Here is a 25,485-nt window from a genome sequence, read left to right as displayed (position 1 = left end):
ATCTCTGGTTTGGGGATTTTGTGATGTGGGCTAATCTTAATGGAGTTAGATGATATCTCAAAGTAGTTTTGTTTTCCATTTCTCTGATTATTAAGGATGATGAGCATTTTTTTTGTATGTCTGTAGGCTGTATGTCTGTCTTCTTCAGAGAAGTTTCTCTTCAAGTCCCTTGGCCACCCTGAGATGAGATAACTTGTTCTTTTCTTGCTAATATGTTTGAGTTCTCTGTAGATTCTGGTTATTAAATTTTTGTCAGAGACATAACCTGCGAATATCTTTTCCCATTCTGAGGGCTATCTGCTTGCTTTACATAGCATGTTCTTGGATGTGCAGAAGCTTTTTACCTTGATCAGGTCCCAGTAATGTATTTTTGGTGTTGCTTTAATTGCCCAGGGGGTCCTCCTTATAAAATGTTCTCCCAGGCCTATTTCTTCAAGTGTTTTCCCTGTACTTTCTTCTAGTATTTTTATAGTTTCATGTCTTAAGTTTAAATCTTTTATCCAGTGAGAGTCTATCTTAGTTAATGGTGAAAGGTATAGGTTCAGTTTCAATCTTCTACAGGTCACCAGCCAGTTCACACAGTACCATTTGTTAAATAGGTAATCTTTTCCCCATTGAATGTTTTCAAATGGCTTGTCAAAGATAAAATATTGGTCAGTAGCTGGATTCATCTCTCGGTTCTCTATTCTGTTCCATACATCTACCTCTCTGTTTTTGTGCCAGTACCATGCTGTTTTGATCACTATCAATTTATAGCGTAGTCTGAGGTATGGTAGTGTGATTCCTCCTGCTTTGTTTTTATTTCTGAGTGATGCCCTGGATATTCAAGGTTTTTTTCTGATTTAATATAAATTAAAGTATTATTTTTTCAAGAACTTTAAAGTATGACAGTGGAGCTTTAATAGGGATTGTATTAAAATTGTATATTGCTTTGGGTAGTGTGGACATTTTAACAATGTTGATTCTTCCCAGCCATGAGCATAGTATGTTTTTCCATTTGATAACATTTTCAGCTATTTCTTTTCTTAGAGTTTCATAATTCTCTTTATAGAGACCTTTCACATCCTTTGTTAGGTAAACCCCCAAATATTTCATTGTCTTTGGCACTACTGTGAACAGAATAGAGTCCTTGACTGTTTTTTCAGCTTGGCTGCTGTTGGTATATATAAAGGCTACAGATTTATGAGTGTTGATTTTGTAACCTGAGGCTCTGCTATATTCATTGATCACTTCTAAAAGTTTTGTAGTAGAATTCTTGTTGTTTTCCAGATATACAATCATATCACCTGCAAAAAGTGAAAGTTTAATCTCCTCTGACCTTATATGGATGCCCTTAATCGCCTTTTCTTCCCTAATTTCAACGGCTAAAGCTTCCATTACAATGTTAAAGAGCAGTGGAGACAATTGGCAATCTTGCCTGGTTCCTTGTCTGAGTGGAAATGATTTCAACTTAACTCCATTCAATATAATATTGGCTGTAGGTTTGCTGTAGATTGCCTCTATCAGTTTAAGAAATGTCCCTTCTATACCAATTTTCTTAAGTGTTCTGATCATGAAGGGATGCTGTATATTATCAAAAACTTTTTCTGCATCAATTGAAAGAATCATATGATCTTTGTTTTTAAATTTGTTTATGTGATGAATTACATTTATAGATTTATGTATGTTGAACCATCCTTGAGATCCTGGGATAAAACCCACTTGGTCGTGGTGTATAATTTGTTTGATGTGTTGCTGGATTCTGTTTGTTAGGATCTTGTTGAATATTTTCGCATCAATATTCATTAGTGATATTAGTATGTCTTTCTTCAAGGTCATTTAGGAGCACCTCATCTAACTGGAAAAGGTTGGGATTTTTCATGTGTTGCACCATCTGCTTATCTGTGGAAAGACAGTATTTTGTTATACATGATGTGTGAGGATGGAGTAGGACAAAATATTCACAAGTTTTATGCAGCTGAATGCATCTCACAACACAGGGTTAGGATTGTCTCCCCACTCTTCCAAGTTACATTCTCCAAGATCTTTATAGGAGGGGCACCTTAAACATAAATAATGTACTCTCATCTCTAGTCTTAGAAGGTAACATGTAGGTCACTGTGAAAGTTTTTATATAAACTAAGTTATGGTCCATTATTTCACTTCCAAGAGGTACAGTGGATAGCAACATCCTTTCTGATCACCCATGCAAGTTTCAACTTGCTAGGTTTATCATTGTTACTGGCAGGGCTTCATTTTTTTTTTTCCAAGTGGATTTTATGTTTCTTGATTTTGTGTATCTTAAACTCTCGTAATGACTTCCATAATATACCCATTGTTACAATATTTTTAATCTTCTGTAGAATAATAAATATGAATGATAGAATAATGTCAAAATATGTTTTTGGATTTAAGAATAGCACTAACCGTACAATACAGACCTTTGCTGGATACACTTCCCATATGAATCTAATGCTGACTGTGAGGGTGTAAGCTTAGTAAACAACAAAGGAGCTACTTTCTAAAAAACAACTTTTTTGGATGTCATGTGGAAAATCTCAACTCTACAGCAAATTCTTTTGGTGATTTTTTTTTCATAATTTTTATCTTAAAATCAGAGACATTACAGTATGTACTACCTTAAGTTTACCTAGTAGTTCCCTGGGATATTTCATATATTCTCTCATTTTATATTCACAAGAATCCACAAAGCAAGAAAAGCAGTTATTACTATTATTATCTTTAGTTTACCTACGATTAAGTTTGGGTTAAAAGAGGTTAAATAACTTGTCCAGGGCCATCTGGATAGTAAGTTATAGAATTAGAACTAAGACACAAGTCATCTGAATTCTCTATAAGTATGCTTTTATACCTTTTTCTCCATTGACTTCAAGTGGACTTTTCTTCTTCATTTCTCATTAAATGTATATTCTGTATAGGAAGATAAACCCTGGTATCTTTATCAACGGAGCATTCTTAGAGATGAAGTTAAATAATTTATGTAAAATGCCTATCTCTTAAGAAGTTAACAAAACTGAGGGAGGAATGTTCTGATTTATTTTATTTTCTAATGGTAGTAGTTTACTAACCGCCCTTCAGACAGGAAGAAGAAAATCAATTGGTATTGCAATGTGATCCAACTGCATAATGAGGGTCCAGTTGTCATTTAGCTTGAAATAATACTGACCAATATTTAACTGCAAAGACAGAAGCAAACATTGTAAATATTACATTTAAACTGAGCTCTTGAACATTAAATGATGGTACTAATCAAACAGACTCTCTACCTAGACTGGCAGAAATAAAAGGACATTTATTTCAAGTTTTCTTGGTTGAATGATCATAAGGAATGAAGGCCTATCAGTGCCTAGTTCCATTATTTGTTAGTCAATGACAAAAAATATTTCCGACTGGAGACCTTTCAACTAAGAAAAAACAGTTATGGAAAAGTAGAAGGGTTTTATTTTTTGTCTTAAAATAGAAATAGCAAAAGTAAGCTGATATTCATCTGATTTTATTATTGTTGTTTTATTATTGTGTTATTATTATTTCTAAGCCCTGAGAAAGAGACCTATAAGAACAATATAAAAGATAATTATCTACTAGGAAGTAGGTTTCCTTGCTATTCACAAGAGGTCGAGGACAAGCTTAATAAAAACAATTTTAAAAGGTAGATACTCTGTTCTTTTGGGGGATTTTACAATTTATAGTCACAATTATGGTCATTTACCACCTCAGTCCAGTGAAAATTCATGATTATTTTATAGCTAAAATCTGGTACCTAACCAATATTTACATAGTAGTGCATTTAATATTTAAATACTTATCCATGTCACAGTCTAAAAATGTATAAATTCTTTTCTTAACAAACGTTCTAATTTAAATTGTCATAAATTTATGGTTAAAAATGGTGGAAATACCCTAGGACAATAAAGTAATGTTAAAGGAAATAAAGCAGAGCAGCATCTGTGGCTCAAAGGAGTGGGGTGTTGGCCCCATATACCAGAGGTGGTCAGTTTAAACCCAGCCCCAGCCAAAAACTGCAAAAAAAAAAAAAAGCAGTGTGATAATGCTAATGATTAATCCATTTATTTAGGAGTTTTTTTGGTGCATGTGTGTGTGGTCTGACTGACAAATATTTTTAAATACTTCTTTAAATACTCATCATAGTTCCCTTGGCTACAAGAGGTAAGTTCTCAATAAAGTTCTATTATTCAACATGGTAACTAAAACAAAAGCCCACTGAATTGAACATATATTCTAGCTTTTGAACATAATAGCCAGGGATAGAATGAGATTCTGCTTTACATAATGTATAAGGAAAGCAATTGCCAAGAAAAGTAAAAGTTTACTTAACAGAAGAATTTGTCAATTAATTCTTCAGTAGCCATTTTCAAATATGTGAAGAAAGAATTTCTCCTTCAATAAATGTGTCTCTGATATATCTTATGTGTACACCAAAATAATTAAATACTGAAAAAATATTACTAATTGTTATTGAACTTTTCTGTAATTAGTCAATATTAAGGCAGAGGAGAAAAATCATGAGTACAACACTGGCATAGATGATATGCCTTAAGCCACCCTACTTCCTTTACTTAACTGAACAATTTTCCTGCTAATAACCTTCTATCAAGGCAATCTCCATTAGTACAGATAAAATACATGGCCTTGCAGATGGGTGGTGTACAAAAAGCAATAAAGAAGAGTAGAGATCTCACATCTATTTCTTCTACAACACTCACATTGATAAAAGTTTCAGTTTCCCTTGTCATCAAATTTTTAAGTTTAGAATTGAATCGTTAAAAGGGAAAAGAAAGGAAATAATTATAAACAATTCTCTTTAAACACAATAACCAAAAATTTAAACCTCTAGTTACAAAAGAAGAAAATGCTTTTACACAATAGTGAGGGATAATGCAACAAAAAGAGGAGCCCTAGATACATGAAATACTATCATTAAAGCATCACAATCTTATACAATGGCTAATTTCATATTGACAATTTTTAAGTTAATAGAGCAAAGGAAAACACCATAAAACAAATACGTATTAATATTTTAATGGAAAAGAGAAGGAGAATAACTTCATTTTCAGTTCGCAAAAACCAAGACAAAGAAGTTATATACACTAATTTGGTAGAAAAGCCAAGGTAAGAATTCAAGTGTTCTTGAATCTCAGGCCTAAAATTTCCCTCAGTACAAGATGTCATGTATCATTCTTCTTTTGGAATAATCCACATAAGTGCAGTAATTCCTCAAAAATAAATCGATAAGCTTACCTGACATGATCAGAATCAGAATTCATTTTCTTCCTAGATAGAAATGACTTTAGATCCATCATATTAGCTTCAGTACAGTGCATTTGCATTTCATCCCTTAAATGAAAAATGGAGGGATGGAAAATCTATAAACTCTGATGCTAATCATGATGAATATAAATGGAAAAATGCTAATCTAGTTGCCAGGAGACAATCATTGAGAAAATACTACAAACATAATAAATTTTACAGATTGTAGCAGATCTTTAACCAAGAAACCATAAAGGTATATAGCATTTTCCAGTTACAGATATTTCACTTCCAGACTATAAAGCCTTTTGCTATTCAGGTTTCAGAACATAGTTTACTGATTATAATTTAGCCAAAGTAGCCCACATCCAAGTAATAGGCCAGAATTTTCTACTGAGGAGGCCTAGGAGTGAAAAATGAAGGAAAAACAACATGTTAGTCTGCTCCCTAGGAATCCTAAATATGAAGTATTAACCTGGGAATACTTTCTTCCCACAGTATGTCTTTCTGCTCAGGTGATTCCAGGTAAAGGTGATAAATCACTTCACTGTCCTCTGTCAGAAAATAGTGAGATACAAGGTTTTGCAACAATGTGACTAGCTAATCCAAATGATCTCTAAGGTTCTTCTATTCAGAACCTAGGCTTTGAAATGACTATATTCCACCCAATGGATAGCACTCAGCCTGAATCTCATCAACAGATAAGAACCACAGACTTAGGAAAATGGTATGTATGGCAGTAGCCAATGCACAAAAACTTTCATATTCTAACTTTAGGATACAGCTCTTGACTTCATTTTATGGTGCCATGTGTTAGGAAAATCAGGCACTCTAACAGCCATTTATGGTATTATTGTCAACTATTAGTATTTACCTGATTTCAAGAGCCCCAAATACCTGTAAATTCTTATAATTCATTAACATAGGGAGCCTTTGGTTTTCCCCATAGTTTTCTCAAGGTAGCAGAATATAATAAACTCAGCTTCTGTGGCCAACTTGGGCATTTATAGAGCTAAAGCTACCCAGAATAATTATCTCAATCAATAGCATTCCATTACCAGATAAGGTTATGAGATCCGGTGCCCTAAAGGATTGTGATTATTTCATTGCCTAGAGTAGTTCTCTTTGGCACAGGTCTAAATTTATGGTCCACACTGAAGTTTGAGATCCAGCTAGGGTAGTCAGTTGGCCCCCTTTTAGGTGTGTTTCTCAGAAAGCTTTATGTGGAAAGGTCTATCATTGCCTAAGTCTGACTTTTTTCTCCCTGGTGCTGGGCAATAAATAAGGGTTAATAGCAGGAAATAATACAAATACAAAATGATAAAACGTGTAAATGGGCAAATGTAAACTATTGCTGGTGAAAGCGATACTCAGGCAGACACCCCTGTACAATACAACACTCAAGAGTTTCCATGGGTGGAGATTTGCTGATGATAGTGCCTTTCTGGCTTCAATTTAGCAGTATTTCTGCTGAAGCACACACAACTTCCTAGTTCAGAAAATGAAGAGAACTTTTTTTTTTCCCCTATACTGCTGTTCCAAGCAGGCAGTTTCACCCTTGGTATAGAGCTAATTTCAGATATAAGATGGAGGGGAAATTTTACACTACTGATATTTGGCTCTCATTTCCAGAAGACCACAAAAGGGCATACACTAAATATATTACCATAGAGTACATCTGTGGCATGTGAGAAACAACAATATTGAGAGAGGAGGTGCAAGGGAAATGTTTCTTTAATCATATTTTGTTTACCTTACCATAATATTACATTTTGGACTAACAAGTAATTTTCTAATCTCAGAAGAATATGCCTGAAAATGTACATCCATATTTTGTCAGAAACACAAGCCATACATAAGAGTTAATTTCCCAATATGAAGTGTTGATCATAATTTTGTTTTTCCCTTAGAAACATCTGATTGACTAAGGTTTCAAAGTGGTTATAGATAAACTCAGTATTCAACTGTACATCCATGAGGGTATCATAAAATTATGCTATCTATCAGCTAGATTTAAGGGTCAATAGTTGTATATTTCAATTTTCAAATTCCCATAGCCATTCTAAATAGTGTTTCTGGGCCTCTTAGAAAGGAAAGTAAATCAGTGGGCAGAGGTACACTTCAAAGTCTCTATAAGCTGTTCTAGATATATCCCTGCCTTTTCTTAGGAATACATCAAAAGTGATTTCCAGACTATGGTAAAATTACAAAAAATAAACTTTTTTTTTTTCAAAAACATGTGGAGGACTCTCTACGTTAGAGAAGGAAAAGATTGTATACCTGTTCAATATAGTGTTACACTTAGTATCTGATTTGTTTTCTGTCAACATTAAATCATTGACTTGGGAAGAAAACACTAACTCCAAAGTAATATTTTTAGTTTAGTATCCATATAATTCAACAGTCATTAGTCCTTGGATATCTGGTATAACCAAATCCAAATTCAGGTCCAGACATCACAGGTTTTCTGAGAAATAATCAACACAGAAAAATATTAATTCAACATATTCTAAGAGTTCAAATTTTATACAGGCTGTAGCATATCCATTAGTTACATACTATCAGCAGATTTGTAATATTTAGGTCAAGTAACCAATAATGTGCCAAAAATCTCTCATTTTATTTTATTGACATATTATATAATGTAATAATGCAATGTCTAAGCGTTCTGACAAACCAAACATTTTATTACCTTAATTTAATAAAAAAAATCAAGACTTACACAACTAAAAGAGCTCTAATAAAAAAGACAGACAATAGGGTGGTACCTGTGGCTCAAAGGAGTAGGGCGCCAGCCCCATATGCCAGAGGTGGTGGGTTCAAACTCAGCCTTGGCCAAAAAAACTGCAAAAAAAAAAAAAAAGACAGATAATAGTAAGTATTGGTGAGGATATAGAAAAATAGAAAGTCCTACGCATTGCTAAAGGAAATTAATACAGAATAGGAAAAGAGTTTGGTAGTTTCTTAAAAAGTTAAACATAATTTTCTACTTGTTTCATTCATTTCCAGAAATTCCATTTTTAGGGATCTACCCAAGAGAAAGGCAAGCACATTTCCACATAAACATTTTCCTGTGAATGTTCAAAGTAGCATTATTCATAATAGCAAAAATTTGGAAAACAATTATAGTGTCCATTAATGGATGAACAGGTAACCTATGGTATATATATATATACAATGGGATATTATTTGGTAACAAAAATAATTAAAGTAATGAACCATAAGCCAGACACAGTGGCTCACACCTGTAATCCTAGCACTCTGGGAGGGCGAGGTGGGAGGATTGCTTGAGCTCAGGAGTTCAAGGTCAAACTGAGCAAGAACAAGACACCATCTTTACTGAAAAAAGAAAAATTAGCTGGGCATTGTGGTGGGTGCCTATTGTCCTAGCTACACCAGAGGCTGAGGTAAGAGGATTGCTTGAGCCCACGAGTTTGAGATTCCTATGGGCTATGATGCTACAGCACTCTACTCAGTGTGACAGAGTGAGATTCTGTATAAAAAAGAAGAAGAAGAAGGAAGAAGAGGAAGAGGAGGAGGAGGAGGAAGAGGAGGAGGAGGAAATGATCCATGCTACAACATAGACAAACTTGAAAACACTATGCTAAGTGAAATAAGGCAGACAAAAACCCAGACACAAAAGACCTCTATGGTATTATTCTATTTATATTTAATGTCTAGAAAAGTCAAATCTACAGAGACAGAATACAAACTAGTTAATAGCTTGAGTGATCTTATTGGGGTAATGAAAATGTTCTAACATGGTATTATGCTTAAGGTTGCATATTTCAGTAAATTCACTACAAATCATTGAATCCTACACTTAAAGTAAACAAATTTTATGTTATATAAATCATATCTCCATAAAGTTTATATATTTACATATACATTTTAGCTATATTAGAGCTCTCCAAAAAGTATCCAGCCATGTATGTCTCTATTTTTCATATTACACAGCTGGATAGTTTCTAGGCAGCCCTCATATATTCATATGTGTATATATGTAGCCATTATACATATGAATATTTATCTCTTTATTAATATATATATGAGTATATATAGCATGTATCAAATAACACAGTAATGTAATGGTACTATCAGGATCAGCACTTATAGTTCACAGCCCCAGTTTCCATTCTGTGGTAAAGGCACTAAATTCTGGCATCTCAAGTTTGACTGGGAAAGAAGTAGAATGGGACAACTATTTGCTTTTCCATATAAAGGAGGAAGTCTAAGGAAAAGAGAAATTATTCCTGGGTTGATTCTTATATTGTTGACCACCTTATTTGAAGGCTCTGAGAAAAAGAATGAAAAGGCTAAACTATAGCTTAGAATTTTTACTCAACTAGCATACAGTTACAGTAGAGGTTAATTTTATCACAGGATTAAATGTTTATTTTAAATAGGATAATTAAGTTAGATAAATAACCATATTTTCTGTATTCTTTTTTATTTGATATTTTACAAAACTGTCAAGTATCTATGACTGTATATCTTCCCTCAAAGTTGAATTGTTAATTTAGCTTATAAGGTTCAGTGTGCAAATATTCAAATAACATTTATTACTACAGTTCACAATAATTTATTGTGTGTTTCAAAATATCAAGAAGAGAATAATTCAAATATTTCTGGAATAATTAAAAGATTAATATTTAACATTACAAACATCCATATTATATTGATTAGATTTTTATAAATTATATTAATGTATTACATTATCACAGATATTCTGAAAATCTTTATTATATATCAATAACAAATAAAATTAAAGAGAAATGTTTATTAAAACATTTTAGATTCTATAAAGTCTGAAATATAGTAACTTCTTTCTCTCTGCTCTCTAGAAAAGCTTTTCTGGTGTACTCTGCTTTTCAGATGTGCCTACCATTAAATATCATTAGCATTCTGCACTTATGTTCATTTGACAGATGTGAAAAGGAGAATGCATGTATGCCACTCTTCTAGGTCAACACCCTAAGCCAACACCCTGATAGATGACTTTCATGTTGTTGGCTGTTGCAGGCAATATCTGTGCAAGAATTTAATTCAGGAGCTAATGTTCCGTATTCATACTTCCTTCCCCAAAACACACCCTTCCCATTATCTGGTTCCTTAAACACCTCATTTTCTAGCTATAATTGACTCACTGACTTTCTTTTTCTCTTTGTAATACCTAGGCTCTAGAATACCCCTACTCACATCTGTAATGACCTTTCCTTCAAACAACTTATCTATCCCAAAAGATTCTAGACCTTCAGGCTTCTTTTGAATTCCCTAAAAAGTTATTTCATAATATTCTGTCTCCAAAATGATATTCTACTAGAAGGCTACTACTCCTGGAGTCTTTTTCCCAGATACCCTGTTCTAAAACTCGCATCCACCCCACATCAGACTTAATGATCTCCACTTAGCCCTTCCTTCTTCCCAAATATGCATCATTAAGACCTAAATGTCTAAAGAAATAACCTTCCTCAAAAGACATCTAGATACCTGTTAACTGTAAAACACACTTAAATTACATTTATATTTATTTTCCTATTTTCTTTAGCATGTATAGAAGAAATTATCAAATTTGCAGAATTATTTTTCCCAAATAAGTACTCCATATTTTGTATTTAATGTATGGTATTTGCTAATTAATTTATTAATATTTTTGTTTTTCTGAATGAAATGTTTTTTCCACTAAAAGTTTTGACTGGCTATTGATGACATACAGCAAAAGTGTTTATATATACACATTTTATATTAAGTAAGCTATATTTTATTAACTTATTTCTTGAATAATCATACTACTATATATATTTCTAATGGGCCAGTTGTCATTGCTCTGTTCTGTAGTTACAAAATACAAGTCAAACTAACTATTTTGCAAGTGTGTTTTGGTGGTCATTAGGGGAATAAGCGAGAACATGGGCAGCAGTACCATTGCCATTGCTAAGAGATCAACAAGTTGTCAGTAGTGTTATTTTTATAATTGAAGAAAGATACTGTTTGTTCACTTGAAAATAAGATGTGCCCCCATGTTTTAATTCAGCTGCAGTCCACATTATACTTCATTACCAATATACTGCCAACAAAATTGCTTACCCATCTTTTCTACTTGCTTGATCCACAGATAAAACAAAGTTCAAGGATTTGTCTTTCAAAGTAGATAAGATACTGTCAAGGAGACTTTTATTTTTGCCTTCAGCAAGTGTATAACCATTTTTTAGTATCTTCACCTAAATAAGAGAGTTAGAGGAAATAAGATTTTATTTGTACTGGCTTATACATCTGGACTTTTTCAGATCACATTTGATATAATTTCCATCAAGAATATTTGACAATGGTATGAGAAATATTAATAATAGCAACAAGTACTGGAAATTTTACTGATGGTAAATGTTCTTCTTTTACCCACCCACCACCATCTTATTTCAGAATCTTACAGATTCTTTCCTCTCTGGTGGAACATGGAAATGCTGATGAGCACATTTGGAAGCTGAATCTCCAGATGTGACTGTTAATGACCTGCAATGAGATCCACATTTCACTTTTGTCAGTTACATGAATGTTACAATGGTCATCCAACTCTGTTGCATGGAACTTAATTATGTGTTAGACATAATTGTTGTAGGGTTTTAAAAATCAAAGTGAAAAATAAAAATATCTAGCACATTTAAATAGGAGGTAGTTTAAAAGAATCAGTGATAATTTAGAATTGTCTCTATATGTTAACTTTCTTCTGAATACCTCAATTAAGACATCCTAAAAACTTGGCTTTTTTAATACACATTGGGTCAGATAAAACTAAAGCAAAGAGCAAAAGGAGAAACCAGTTTCCTGGCAACAATGCCTAATTCCAGGGCTTGGTCAGGCAAATTACAAATTTAACTTAAGACATTTTTATTGTGTCAAAAGTAATTTCTCAAAATTAATGAGTATATATCTGTCAATGGATTTATTCTAGTAATGTATTATAACCTTTTTGAGTAAAATAAGAATCCATAATTCCATACTGATATAAATAAATGAATAAATAAATAGGAAATAAGGAAAAGTTCTTCCATAGAATGCAAAATAAAAACTTAGAAGAATGATGTAACTAGAAAATCACTGTTGTATGACTGTTAGGTAGTCAGTCAGGAATCCAGCTCTTCTAGAAAAGGAGAACAAGAGCAGGACCTCCAGGCCTCCATGTTGGTGTCACCCACTTTAATTTTGTCCCAGCTCAGACCTGGGGAGGAGGGAACATCCTACCAATCTGCCAATCAGAACTTAGCATGCCAACTGCTAAAGCATGTAGAAGAATCCCTTGCCAGGCGATAGGTATAATAGAGTCTTGGAAGTTGACCTACAACAGCCTTAAGGCTAATTATCATGTCATTAGTTTAAATCTACATTGTGGTCCACACCCCCTCAATGAACTTTCAGAGAGGCTCTTGGGAGGTCTGTGTGTGCATTAAGACTCTGATTGCAAGGTGACCTCTGACTCATGAGGTAAGCCTGACTATTGGCAATAACTTTAGCTTCTTTGCCTACTTCCCATGGCAATAGGATCCATTCATTGTCTATGTTGAATAATCTTGTTTTGTAAATCTGTTTACCCTGTAATACTACTTTTATTTTTCTCAGTAAACTTTGTTTCACTCTTGCCTTACCTTTCGTGTGTTTGGTCATTTTTTGATGAAAAGCATACCAAGAACTAAGGACACAGGCAGAAGCCTAAAACCTTGACATTTTAGGAGACAGACATCTGCCTTAAAACCCAACATAACCATCATAGTAATAAAAGGTTCAGTTAAGTCATCAATAGATTCAAAAACAGATACAAATTTTGAAGAACAGGATATGATATTTATGTAGACCCAAAATATCTCCCATTAATTACTTATTAATTACAAAACAGAAGTGGTAAATTAAGAGTGGAGAAATTTGGGGGGCACCACCTTAAACAAATGATCACAGTTAACATCACTAATAATAAGACCAACTGACATCAAGCTCCTCTGATGTGATAACAGCATCACTTTTTGGTATTACTGCCAAAAATACCTAATCTGACTGTACTCATGATGTCACACCCAAGTCAAAGACAGGAGCATTGTACAAAAAATTCTGGGCTGTACGCTTCAAAAATTCTGAGATCATAAACAACAAAGACAGGCTGAGGAAATGTTCCATATTAAAAGAGAATTAAGAGACATGAAAACTAGATGCACTGTATGATGGTGGGCTGAATATTAGATTAGAAACAAGGGAGAAGAGATGGCTGTGGGTATAAAGAACATCAGTAAGGCAACTTGTGAAATTTGTGTATGAACTAGGTGTACAAAATAATACTAAATCAATGCTAAGTTTCCTAATTTTTGTATTGTACAGTGTTTAGGTAAGAAAATGTCCTTGTTTTTAAGAAGTAAACATTAAAGTATTTAGGATTAAATGGGTACCATGTCTGCAACTTACTCCCAAAAGGTTCAGAAAAAGATGCATGGGTGTATGGGTGTGGGCATGAATGTGTGTTTAAGAGGAGGGACAAAAGGGAGTGCGGGGAAGGAGAAGACAAATGATAAATCAAAAAAAAAATGTTAAAGTTGTAGAACCTGGGTAAAGACTACATGTGAGTCCTTTGTAGCATTATCATAAATTTTCTATTATAATTGTAATTTAAAAATTTAAAATTACCAAGAAAATCAAAAGTGGGAAGAAATGCCTACTCAAATGGGAGGCAAAGCTCTTCAGTCAATAAGTCCACATTGAATTTTGACTCTATCATGCATTAACTATGTGACCTTGTATGAAGTAAACAAGCCATGACTCAGTTCCCTCATCTGTAAAATGATAATAATACTAGAAGCTATATTATAGGATCTTTCTGAGAATTAATTGAGATATTTCTATGTAAGGCACTTAGCAAAGTATTATATACACTATAAGTACTCAATAAATATTAGCCATTAATTATAATCCATTGGTTCTAAGTTTCTTAATCAATTCAGATGAAATGAGCCAATAATTTATGACTTTGTGCCTGAAGTACAACTAAATAGATGGTATCCTGCAATAAAATACTTTACAATTAGATACTCTGTTTTCTAAGGACTTACACAAAAATGTTAGAAGCTTTTGTTACAAAATACCAGTTTGAGACAGATTTGGGAACTCCTAGTCATTATCAGAAATCATAGGTGAAACATTTTGTTTACTCTGGATAGGCTGACTCCTTGTGTAAAGAATCTCTATAGAAGTCCCATGGCTCCTTAACAAGATGAAGCTGAGAAGTATCTTCCAATTCTAGGAGAATCCCAGAAAATATCATAAAAAGAGATGCAGTTCCATTTGGCTCCTTAAAGTTGACTGGAAACCTTAAAATAATTGGTACTTCATAGGCCTATATTATTTCTCAATAACACCCATAGAACCACCATAAGGATACAGACAGAAGCAACTTACAGCCAAGTGCCAGCAACCAGGGTGCACCTATCATGGTCATGGCATGGCAAGTTAGCCTGTTATCATTTTAAAAGTATGAAAACCAAAGGAAAAACAATATGTAACAAATTGATGATATATTTGGCTTTCTTTGGTAGGTATCTTTTAATTCCAACACATAATTTATACATGCTGTATAACTCCTTTAACCTAAAAGATAAGAATAAGCTTGAAAAGCAAAAATCTTGAGACATAGGAGTAAAGGGTCCTTCTGTAAGCAAGAAAGTACTACGGGTCAATAAATTCCCCTTTCTCTATTCAAGTCTACTATGTATAATCTGAAAAATTATAGAATATATTTTCTTTAGGATATCACACTCAATTTTTAGATAAAGCAGTATTAAAGAGGAAGGTTATAACATACAACTAAACATAACTAAAATTATTATATTTTATTTGGGGCCTCATAGGATTTTATAATTATTCAATATCTAAACCAAGAATAATAGAATAGGTCTAATCAGTAATTTACAGAAAAAAAGGATAAGAACCCTTCAAAAGACTTAAATGGTACCTGTGTTAACAGCTGCTGTTGCTCACAGTACTTCTGTCTTAGATTTGTCATTTTAAGCCAAAGGGTTGCATATTCCCTGAAATATTAACAAATTATCCAAAAGAATCAGGATAGAAGATATCTATAGAATTTTGAAAATCTAATAATATATCATGCTGAATTAATAGCATTTGAAATATTCCTTATGGGGAAAATTTATTTATCCTAATGGAATACTTCAAGTTTAAAATTTAACTCCTTTCACTCTTCATCAGTCAATAGTCCTACACAGTACTAAACAGGACACTACTAACATTTATGGAAACACAGACTACCTTAATACTCTTAGACTTGAGAATATGAGAATCATTGCAAACAAAGATAATACTAATACAGATGACTTACTAAAAATGACAGCACTTCATAGAAAGCTAGAACAATTAAATATCTAGGCCAGTGAGTTTACATGAATATCTGTACTTCCACTGAATGATACAGCTAGAGACACCTTATTTCAGATTAAGAAAATACAATTTTCTTATATAAAATTAGTTTTAAATGTGATCTAACATAATCCAAGTCTCACAGAATCATAAAAATTGGTTAAAAGAAAGCTCAGAAGACAATTTAGTTCACTACTGACTAAAAGTTTTAGGTCTGGTTTACCTATACAATCAACTAGAACCCACTAGAGCATCACCAACTCCATTGATATACATGTATGTTATGGTTAACATACAATAGCAAGCTAATAACCAAAATTAACAAGAAGGGTTGGCTCATGGTCAATGTCAATGAAAATCTTGGTTTATATTCATTATTTATGAAAAGGTAAGAAAAATACTTCCATTTCCCTCACTCCATCTGTCTTTTTTCCCTTCCTGGATATGAAAAGTTTAATTTAGTAACTCAGTTACAGAAGACAGAACCACGAAATTAAGGGTACATTTACACCTCACTGAAATATTGGCAGGAGAATTCCATTTTAATTGAAATACTGATGAAAAGGAGAAAGAGGCAAGATGGCCAACTGAAGCCAGCTTTCAGGAGAAGCTCCTATCCAGAGGGAGAAGTAATGGACAGAACCAACCTAATACAGCAGAAGATTGGGAGCTGAGCTGAGAGAGAGGATTGATAGGTTTGCATTACCCCTGCTGAGGCAAGCTGGGACTCCAAGGAAACAAATTTCGGGTATAAAACCCATCTCAAAGAGGACATGAATCCTTCCCTTCCCCTCTCATGAGAGCAGCTTGAGGTGAGTAGTGAACAGAGGACCTTGTGTTTCACCAAAGGGGAGAGAACAACTGAGGGCTGGGACTCCCTCCACAGAGAGATACTGCTGAAAGCCCAGGCAGTCTCTTACCTGGGACTAAAGTTGATATAATCTTCTCCTTACCTTCCTGATTTCTCAGTACACCCCTCCCCTCTATCTTTGCAGTCTGTAAGACTACCCCCTGCAGAATTCCGAGTCTCTGGTGGATTTTTGCCAGGGTGGGGCATCTCATGCGCTGTGGGGCAGTTGCACTGAAACTACAACTTTAATAGAAGTGGGGAGTCACAAGATAAAAGAGACTTGCCCGATGTTGGAAAACCATAGAGAGCAACCCGCACCACCTACCAGAGCAAGTCACACTTGAGCTGCCAGTGGACCCCTGCTGTGTAGTTGCTGGAGACCTTTTGAACTCTCCCATTTGATCTGTATTTGTGCTGACTGGGACAATTGGTTTGGAACTCTTGATTTGAGCCAGTCAGCAGGGGACTCCCCAAAGTTACACCCTGGTAGTGTTGTAGAGGGAGGGTGTGATTCTCCTCTCCCAGTTATTGCCAGTGGGAAGAAGGGTGTCTTAATTACTTGTATTCCTTCACAGCTGAGATTTCAACTCCAAGTCACCGATCCACTAGAACTGGTCAGAGTCTAGCTAAATACAAGACAGATGCACCAAGCAGGTCCCCAGAGTCTCAGGTTGTAGTACTAAACAGGACCTTGATAATGCTGTAGGAGAAAGCCTTATTCACCAATCCCAGCACTCTGGTAAAGGGCTGGTTAATTACATCTGCAGGAGTCCTCAATTTTAATTCCACCTTGCCAGCCTCTTTAAACAAATGATGAAAAATAAGCATGGGACAGAATCTGCAGAAAAACTTGGGCAACATAAATAACAAAAATAGGTCAACTCCCCCAAGGTATGACAAAGGAGGCACAACAGAAGATCTCATTCATAAACAAATGACTGAGATGTCAGAAATTGAGTTCAGAATTTGGATAGCAAATAAAATTAACAGAATTGAAATAAAATTGGAATTAGAAGTTCAAGAAGCATTTAAAAAGTTGTCTCAAGAATTCAGTGAATTCAAAGATAAAATCACCAAAGATTTTGACAAATTAAGGCAAGAAGTTGCCTCTCTCAAAGACCTGAGAAATACAGTAGAATGCCTCACTAATAGGATGGACCAGGCAGAAGAAAGGATCTCAGACATTGAAGATAAAGCATTTGAATGCTTCCAGATGCTCAAAGATGAAGAGAAATGGAGGGGAAAGACATATCACTCCCTGAGAGAATTGAGGGACCACTCCATAAAAGCAAAAATTCACCTTATTGGAATTCCTGAAGGTGATGATAATGATCTGCAAGACAAAGATGCTCTACTCCAAGAGATTTTAGAGGAAAATTTTCCAAACATGCCAAGAGATACTGAAATTCATATAGCAGATAGTTTCAGAACCCCAGGATGATTCAATCCAAATAAAGCATCCCCTAGATACATTGTAATTAACTTCACTAAAGTAAATATGAAGGAGAAAAACCTCTAATAAGACAGAATTAAGAAAATCATAACCTACAAGGGGAAGAATATTAGAATGACTGCAGTTTTCTCTGTTGAAAACTTTCAAGTCAGAAGAGGACAGTCATCAACCTTCAATCTTCTAAAACAAAACAGCTTTCAACCCAGGATTCTGTATCCAGCTACACTAAGTTTCATTTATGATGAAGAAGTCAAATACTTTAATGACATTCACACATTGAAGAAATTTGCCATAACTAAACTAGCTATTCAAGACACTCTCAGACCCATCCTCCATAAGGACCACCACAGTGCTCTACCACGAAGGAAACTCACTCAGAAATTATTGACCAAATCCCAACTTCCATAGTGGTGAAAGGATTGAAAATGTCCTCTGGTCTTTTGAAAATCTTGACACCCAAAATACCACCAGGTTTAGCAATACTCTCAATTAACATGAATGGCTTAAATTGTACACTAAAGAGGCACCCGTTGGCTGACTGGATACAAAAACTCCATCCAGATATCTGCTGCCTACAAGAATCTCATATTATCTTAAAGGTGGGATGAAGGGATAGACATCTATAATCCAGGCAAACAGAAAAAATCAGGGGTTGAAGATACATTAGGCTTTAAACCAACAAAAGTAAGGAAAGACAAGGACGGTCACTTTGTATTTGTTAAGGGAAACACTCAACATGATAGATATCAATTATTAACATTATTCAGCCAAGCAAAATGCTCTTCAATTTATAAGCAAGACCCTAACAGACATGAACAATTTTATTTCTTCCAGCACTATAATAGTCAGAGATTTTAACACCCCTTTGGCAATGTTGGATAGATCCTCCAAGAAGAAATTAAGCAAAGAAATTTGGGAATTAAACTTCACCATACAACAATTGAATTTGATAGACATCTAAAAAACATTTTATCCTAACAAAATTGAATATACATTTTTCTCATCAGTCCCTGGAACATCCTTCAAAATTCATCACATCTTAGGTCACAAGTCTAACCTCAGCAAATTTAAAAGAATAGAAATGATTCCCTGTATTGTCTCAGATCATCATGCAATAAAAGTTGAATTCAACAATGACAGGAATCTGCATACTCATACAAAGATATGGAAACAAAATAACTTTATGCTGAAATATGGGTGGGTCAAAATGAGATTAAGAAGAAAATTACCAAGTTTTTGGAGCCGAATGATAATGAAGAGATAAATTATCAGAACCTCTGGGATACTGCAAAGGAAGTCCTAAGAGGGAAATTTATAGCACTGCAAGCCCTCCTTAAGAGAACGGAAAGAGAGGAATTCAACAACTTAGTGGGACATCTCAAGCAACTGAAAAAGGAAGAACATTCCAACCCCAAACCAAGCAGAAGAAAGGAAATAACCACAATTAGAGCTGAAATAAATGAAATCAAAACCAAAAGAATTATTCAAATGATCAATGAATGAAAAAGGTTGTTTTTTTAAAAGTTTAATAAAATTGATAAACACTTGTCTAGCCTAACCAAAAATAGAAAATTAAATTAAAATCCCTAATTTCATTAAACAGAAATAACAAAGGGAAAATAAAACAGACACCCAAGAAATTCAAAAAAATTCTTAATGAATACTATAAAAACTCTATTCTTAGAAATACAAAAATCTGAAAGAAATTGACCAATATTTGCAAGCACGCTACCTTTCTAGACATACCCAGAAAGAATTATAAATGTTGAACAGACCTAGATCAAGTACCAAAATGGCATCAACTATATGAAATCTCACAAAAAAAGAAGACTCTGGGACCAGACGGCTTCACATCAGAATTCTACCAAACGTTTAAAGAGGAACTGGTACGTATATTACATAACCTTTTCCAAAGCATAGAAAAAGAAGGGATACTTCCCAATAGTTCTATGAAGCAAATATCACCCTGATCCCCAAATCAGGAAAAGACCCAACAGGAATAGAAAATTATAGACCAATATCTATAACAAATATTGATGCAAAAATAGTCAATAAGATCCTAGTAATCAGAATCCAGCAACACATCAAACAAATTACACACCAGAACCAAGTTGGTTTTATCCTAGGGACTCAAGGATGGTTCAATATACATAAATCTACAAATATAATATAACACATAAACAAAATAAAAAACAAATACCATGTGATTCTCTCAATTGATGCAGAAAAACTTTTGATAATATCCAGCATCCTTTTATGATTGGGATACTTAAGAAAATAAGTATAGAAGGGACATTTCTTAAACTGATAGAGGCCATCTACAGGAAACCCACAACCAATATCACATCGAATGGAGTAAAATTGAACACATTTCCACTCATATGAGGGAGCAGAAAAAGTTGCCCACAGTCTCTATTGCTTTTTAACATTGTAATGGAAGTCTTAGACATCACAATCAGGCAAGAGAAGGCAATCAAGGGTATACAAATAGGATCAGAAGACATCAAACTTTCACCCTTTGCTGATATAATTCTATCTCTGGAAAACCCAGGGACTCAAGTACAAAACTCTTAGACGTGATCAAGGAATACAGGAACGTCTCAAGTTACAAAATCAATACTCACGAATTAGTACCCTTTATATATACCAACAACTGTCAAGCTGAAAAAACAGTCAAGAACTCTATTCCTTTTACAGTAATGCCAAAGAAGATGATATTTTGGGGAGTTTAGCTAACAAAGGATGTGAAAGATCTCTATAAAGATAACTATGAAACTCTGAGAAAAGAAACAGCTGAAGTTGTTAACAAATGGAAAAACATACCATGCTCATAGCTGGGTAGCATCAACAGTGTGAAAATGTCCATACTACCAAAGCAATATATAATTTTAATGAAATCTCTATAAAAACACCACTGTCATACTTTAAAGACCTCAAAAAAACAATATTTCCTTTCATATAGAATCAGAAAAAACTTTGAATAGCCAAGACATTCCTCAGAAATAAAAACAAATCAGGAGGAATCATGTTACCAGACCTCAGACTATACTATAAATCAATAGTGATGAAAATAGAATGGTACTGGCATTAAAACAGAGAGGTAGATACATGGAACAGAGTAGAGAACCAAGAGATGAACATAGATACTTACAATCATTTGATCTCCAATCAGCTAGTCGAAAATATTCAGTGGCAAAAAAAATCCCTATTTAACAAATGGTGCTGTGTGAACTGGCTGGAGACCTGTAGAAGACTGAAACTGAACCCACATCTTTCACCTTTAACAATGCTAGACTCTCACTGGATAAAATATTTAATCTTAAGACATGAAACTATAAAAATACTAATAGAAAGTGCAGGAAAACACTTGAAGAAATTGGCCTGGGCAAATATTTTATGAGGAGGACTCCCCGGGCAATTGAAACAACATCAAAAATACATTACTGTGGCTCGGCACCTGTGGCTCAAGCGGCTAAGGCACCAGCCACATGCACCTGAGGTGGCAGGTTCGAATCCAGCCTGGGCCCGCCAAACAACAATAATGGCTGCAACCAAAAAATAGCCGGGCGTTGTGGCCGGTGCCTGTGGTCCCAGCTACTTGGGAGGCTGAGGAAGGGTATTCACTTGAGCCCAGGAGTTGGAGGTTACTGTGAGCAGTGAAACCATATCACTCTATCCAGGGGTTCAGCTTGAGGCTCTGTCTCAAAAAAAAAAAAAAAATACATTACTGGGATCTGATCGAACTAAAAAGCTTCTGCACAACCAAGAACACAGTATGTAAAGCAAGAGGACAGCCCTCAGAATGGGAGAGAATATTTGCAGTTTAGGTCTGAGACAAGGGTTTAATAACCAGAATCCACAGGGAACTCAAATGTATTAGCAAGAAAAGAACAAGTGATCCCATCTCAGGGTGGGCAAAGGACTTGAAGAGAATCTTCTCTGAAGATGACAGGTGCAGGGCCTACAGACACATGAAAAGATGCTCATCATCCTTAATCATCAGAGAAATGCAAATCAAAACTACTTTGAGATATCATCTAACTCCAGTAAGCTTAGCCTACATCACAAAATCCCAAAACTAGAGATGTTGGCATGGATGTGGAGAAAGGGGAAAACTTCTACACTGCTGGTGGGAATGAAAACTAATATGTTCCTTTTGGAAAGATGTTTGGAGAACAGTTATGGATCTAAAAATGGACCTGTCATTCTATCCTACAATTCCTCTACTAGGTATATATCCAAAAGACCAAAAATCACATTATAACAAAGATATATGTACCAGAATGTTTATTGCAGCCTGATTCATAATTGCTAAGTCATGGAAGAAGCCCAAGTGCCCATAGACCCATGAATGGATCAATAAATTGTGGTATATGTACACTATGGAATATTATGCAACCTTAAAAAATAGAGACTTTACCTCTCTAATGTTTACATGGATGGAGCTGGAACATATTCTTCTTAGCAAAGTATCTCAAGAATAGAAGAAAAAGTATCCAATATACTCAGCCCTACTATGAAATCAATTTATAAGCACCCACACTTCCATATAAATGCTATAACCAAACTACAGCCCAATATGAAGGAGAAAGAGGAAGGGGAAGGGGAGGCGGAGAATGGGTGGAGGGAGGGTATCTGGTGGGACCACACCTGTGGAGCATTTTACAAGAGTGCATGTTAAATCTTCTAAGTGTAGAATATAAATGTCTTAACACAATAACTATGAAAATGCGGTGAAGGCTATGTTAACCAGTTTAATGAAAGCATTTAAGTTGTATATAAAACCATTACATTGTACCCCATAATTGCATTAATGGACACAGCCATGATTTAATAAAAAAATAACTAATTAATAAAAATTAAAAATAAAATAAATAAATACTGATCCAAACTTGCTGGAACACACACGCACACATGTGCACACAAACATTTCCTCTAAGAAATAATTATGAGGTTGTCTACAGGTATTATTGTGCAACTGATAGCCATTTAAGTTTTGCCTTTGAACACTATTGCTTGAGCAAAGATCTAACATTAGAGTCACTGTATGCTGTATTATGCACTCTGAGGTTCTTAAAAGCTCTGAAAAAGTCTTAAAGTCCAATTTATAGACAAAGCTTTTTAAAAAGGCCAGAGAAAGAAGTTATAGATTGTCCTTGGATTTACCAAGAACTATCAAATAAGTAATAAATATAGGTCAGAGTACTTAAATACAGAACCTATATATTTAACATCTTTTTTCCCCTGTTTTTCTAGTGTTAACTGTAAATTGCTATCTGTTATATTACTCATACCTGCACAGCTGTCATGGAGGCTGGTAATTTTATTTCTGATTTTATACAGTGGTCCTCTAGTCAGTCAGAGTTATATGATCTGAGACATTGGAACATTAACAGCAATCCAAACACTAATGCATTTGATTCAGTGCTGTGGTTTTACTTAAAAGAAGTAAACATCACTGAAATATCATGGAAATGAGTTAGGTCTCTCAACTCAGAGGTAATCATCCTTACCTTAAAAACCTTGGGAACAGGCATTGGGAATCTTGAGAAACATTCACTTATTCAGTTCTACAAATTTGGCTTCCATGTTGCTCCTTTCTGTCTCATATCTTGCACTTCAGCCATCATTATCTGGAACTCATCAGGGTAGATTCTGGCATCCTACACTTTCATCCTTGGCACCTAAAATGGAAATAGAGTATAGTTGGATTGGTTAGAAATTTCACATACCATTGATTCTCCATTATGGGCACTAATGGAAGGAAAAAGAGGCACGATTAATCTAAAACAGTAGACTATATTTTTACAAATGTACCTCTATTATTGCACTAGGCAAAGTATAACTCATATTACATTTCTTTCATAATTCTCATCTCTCCCACTAATTTGAAACCTCCTGGAACACTGGAAATATACTCTACACCATCCTAATTCCCAGGAGAATACCTTACAAATAGTATACTTGCAATAAATATTTGCTAAATTCAGCATATAGTTTTGAATAAATTTTACATGTTAAGGATTGAAAGGGAGCTGCAAGGATGAATAAGTCAGAGTTCCTATCCTATGGAATTGAAAACATCCTACAGAAAGAATAAAATGTGTAGATAAAGAACTATAATCTACTAAGGAAAATATAAAAAAAATTTACATGTGACTTTGACATGTAGGGAATTTATTAATTTAGAAACACAACCTCATACACATATCTCATTCTGTTTAAGCTTGAGCTCTGACCCTTACCCAGCTCTTTCTTGTTGGAAGTGATTATACGCAATGTTGTGGTGAAGGTTTAGTTCATGGATAATCTATAATGTAATTCATGTTCAGAAATAACCCAAAGAAGAAATAGTTTTATTTTATTCCACTGGAATAGAAGCATGCTGAATTAGGTGTTTTGTAAAATGAAGTGCCATGATAGAGTTCTACAGTTTAATGCAAAATATTGTCAATAACAATGATGTTATAACTATTTCCACAAGTGGTAACTAAAAAGACTTTAATGATTTGATCTGTACTGTTTGAATTTGCTTATAAGATGCATTATCATTGTATTTAATACATCTTTTTAAAAAAGTCTTATTTAATAAGAATCTCAAGGTACATGAACAATAATAATTTTCATTTAAATAGTTAATATAAGGAAGAAAAACAATAAAAAATAAAACTTTAGCAGAACAGAACATAGTAACAGTATCACACTACCAGTTACTCTAAATTGAAACTTTATATTGTGACTACTGTGACTAAGTATGGATCTAGCCATTAAAAAATGTATACTATAAGTACCTCAAAGTGAAACTGGGTAAATGTAAATAGGGAATTCCAACTTGTTTTTACCTGTTGTAAAGGTGTTTGAGAAGTAAGCTGATCTGTCAATGATTCTTCATGGAATTAACAGTTCAAGAAAGAAGGTTAGATGTTTAGTTCTAAAAGATGAGTATAAAAAGCAGTACATAATAAATAGAAAATCAGAAGCATAGATAATAAATTTTATCAGAATTAAGAAGAAGAAGAAATCACATTTGAATTCATCAGATATCTGTTTTGATTCTGTGATAATATAGAATTACCTTTCGTCTATTTAGCCAAAAACTTGGTCAACTCGAACTAGACCATTTATCCCTGAATAATCACGAAGTTGAGGATTTGTATATTTTTTGTTTTTTAAAAAATGCTACAGGCATTATATACCTAACTCATAGGAGGCAAAATAAAAATCAGTAAGGTGTTCCTACTAAGAAGAGCAGAATTGGGCAGCACCTGTGGTTCAAAGGAGTAGGGTGCTGCCCCCATATGCTGGATGTGGTTCAAGTCCATCTCTGGCCAAAAACTGCAAAAGAAAAAAAGAAGATCAGAATTTTCACTTTCTAGGTGCAATCTGCTATACTCATTAATGAGGAGTTAGGAAAGAATGGTAACAGTAGAATAATGAGGTACTTTAAATAATTAGTTGAAACTAGGTATGGTTTACCCATCCTGTTCTTTTTATTTATTTTTTTTTT

At 34.2% G+C, this 25,485-nt stretch overlaps 1 pseudogene; it reads right to left on the bottom strand.

The window, feature by feature from the left end:
- Window positions 1-1,804: 1,804 nt before the first annotated feature.
- LOC111721955 lies at window positions 1,805-25,458 on the bottom strand (annotated as a pseudogene).
- Between the last annotated feature and the right edge of the window lie 27 nt (window positions 25,459-25,485).

Source organism: Otolemur garnettii, unplaced genomic scaffold, assembly GCF_000181295.1.
Source record: "Otolemur garnettii isolate 467f Iridium unplaced genomic scaffold, OtoGar3 scaffold00206, whole genome shotgun sequence".
NCBI lineage: Eukaryota > Metazoa > Chordata > Mammalia > Primates > Galagidae > Otolemur > Otolemur garnettii.
This window is presented reverse-complemented; position numbering and strand designations above follow the sequence as displayed.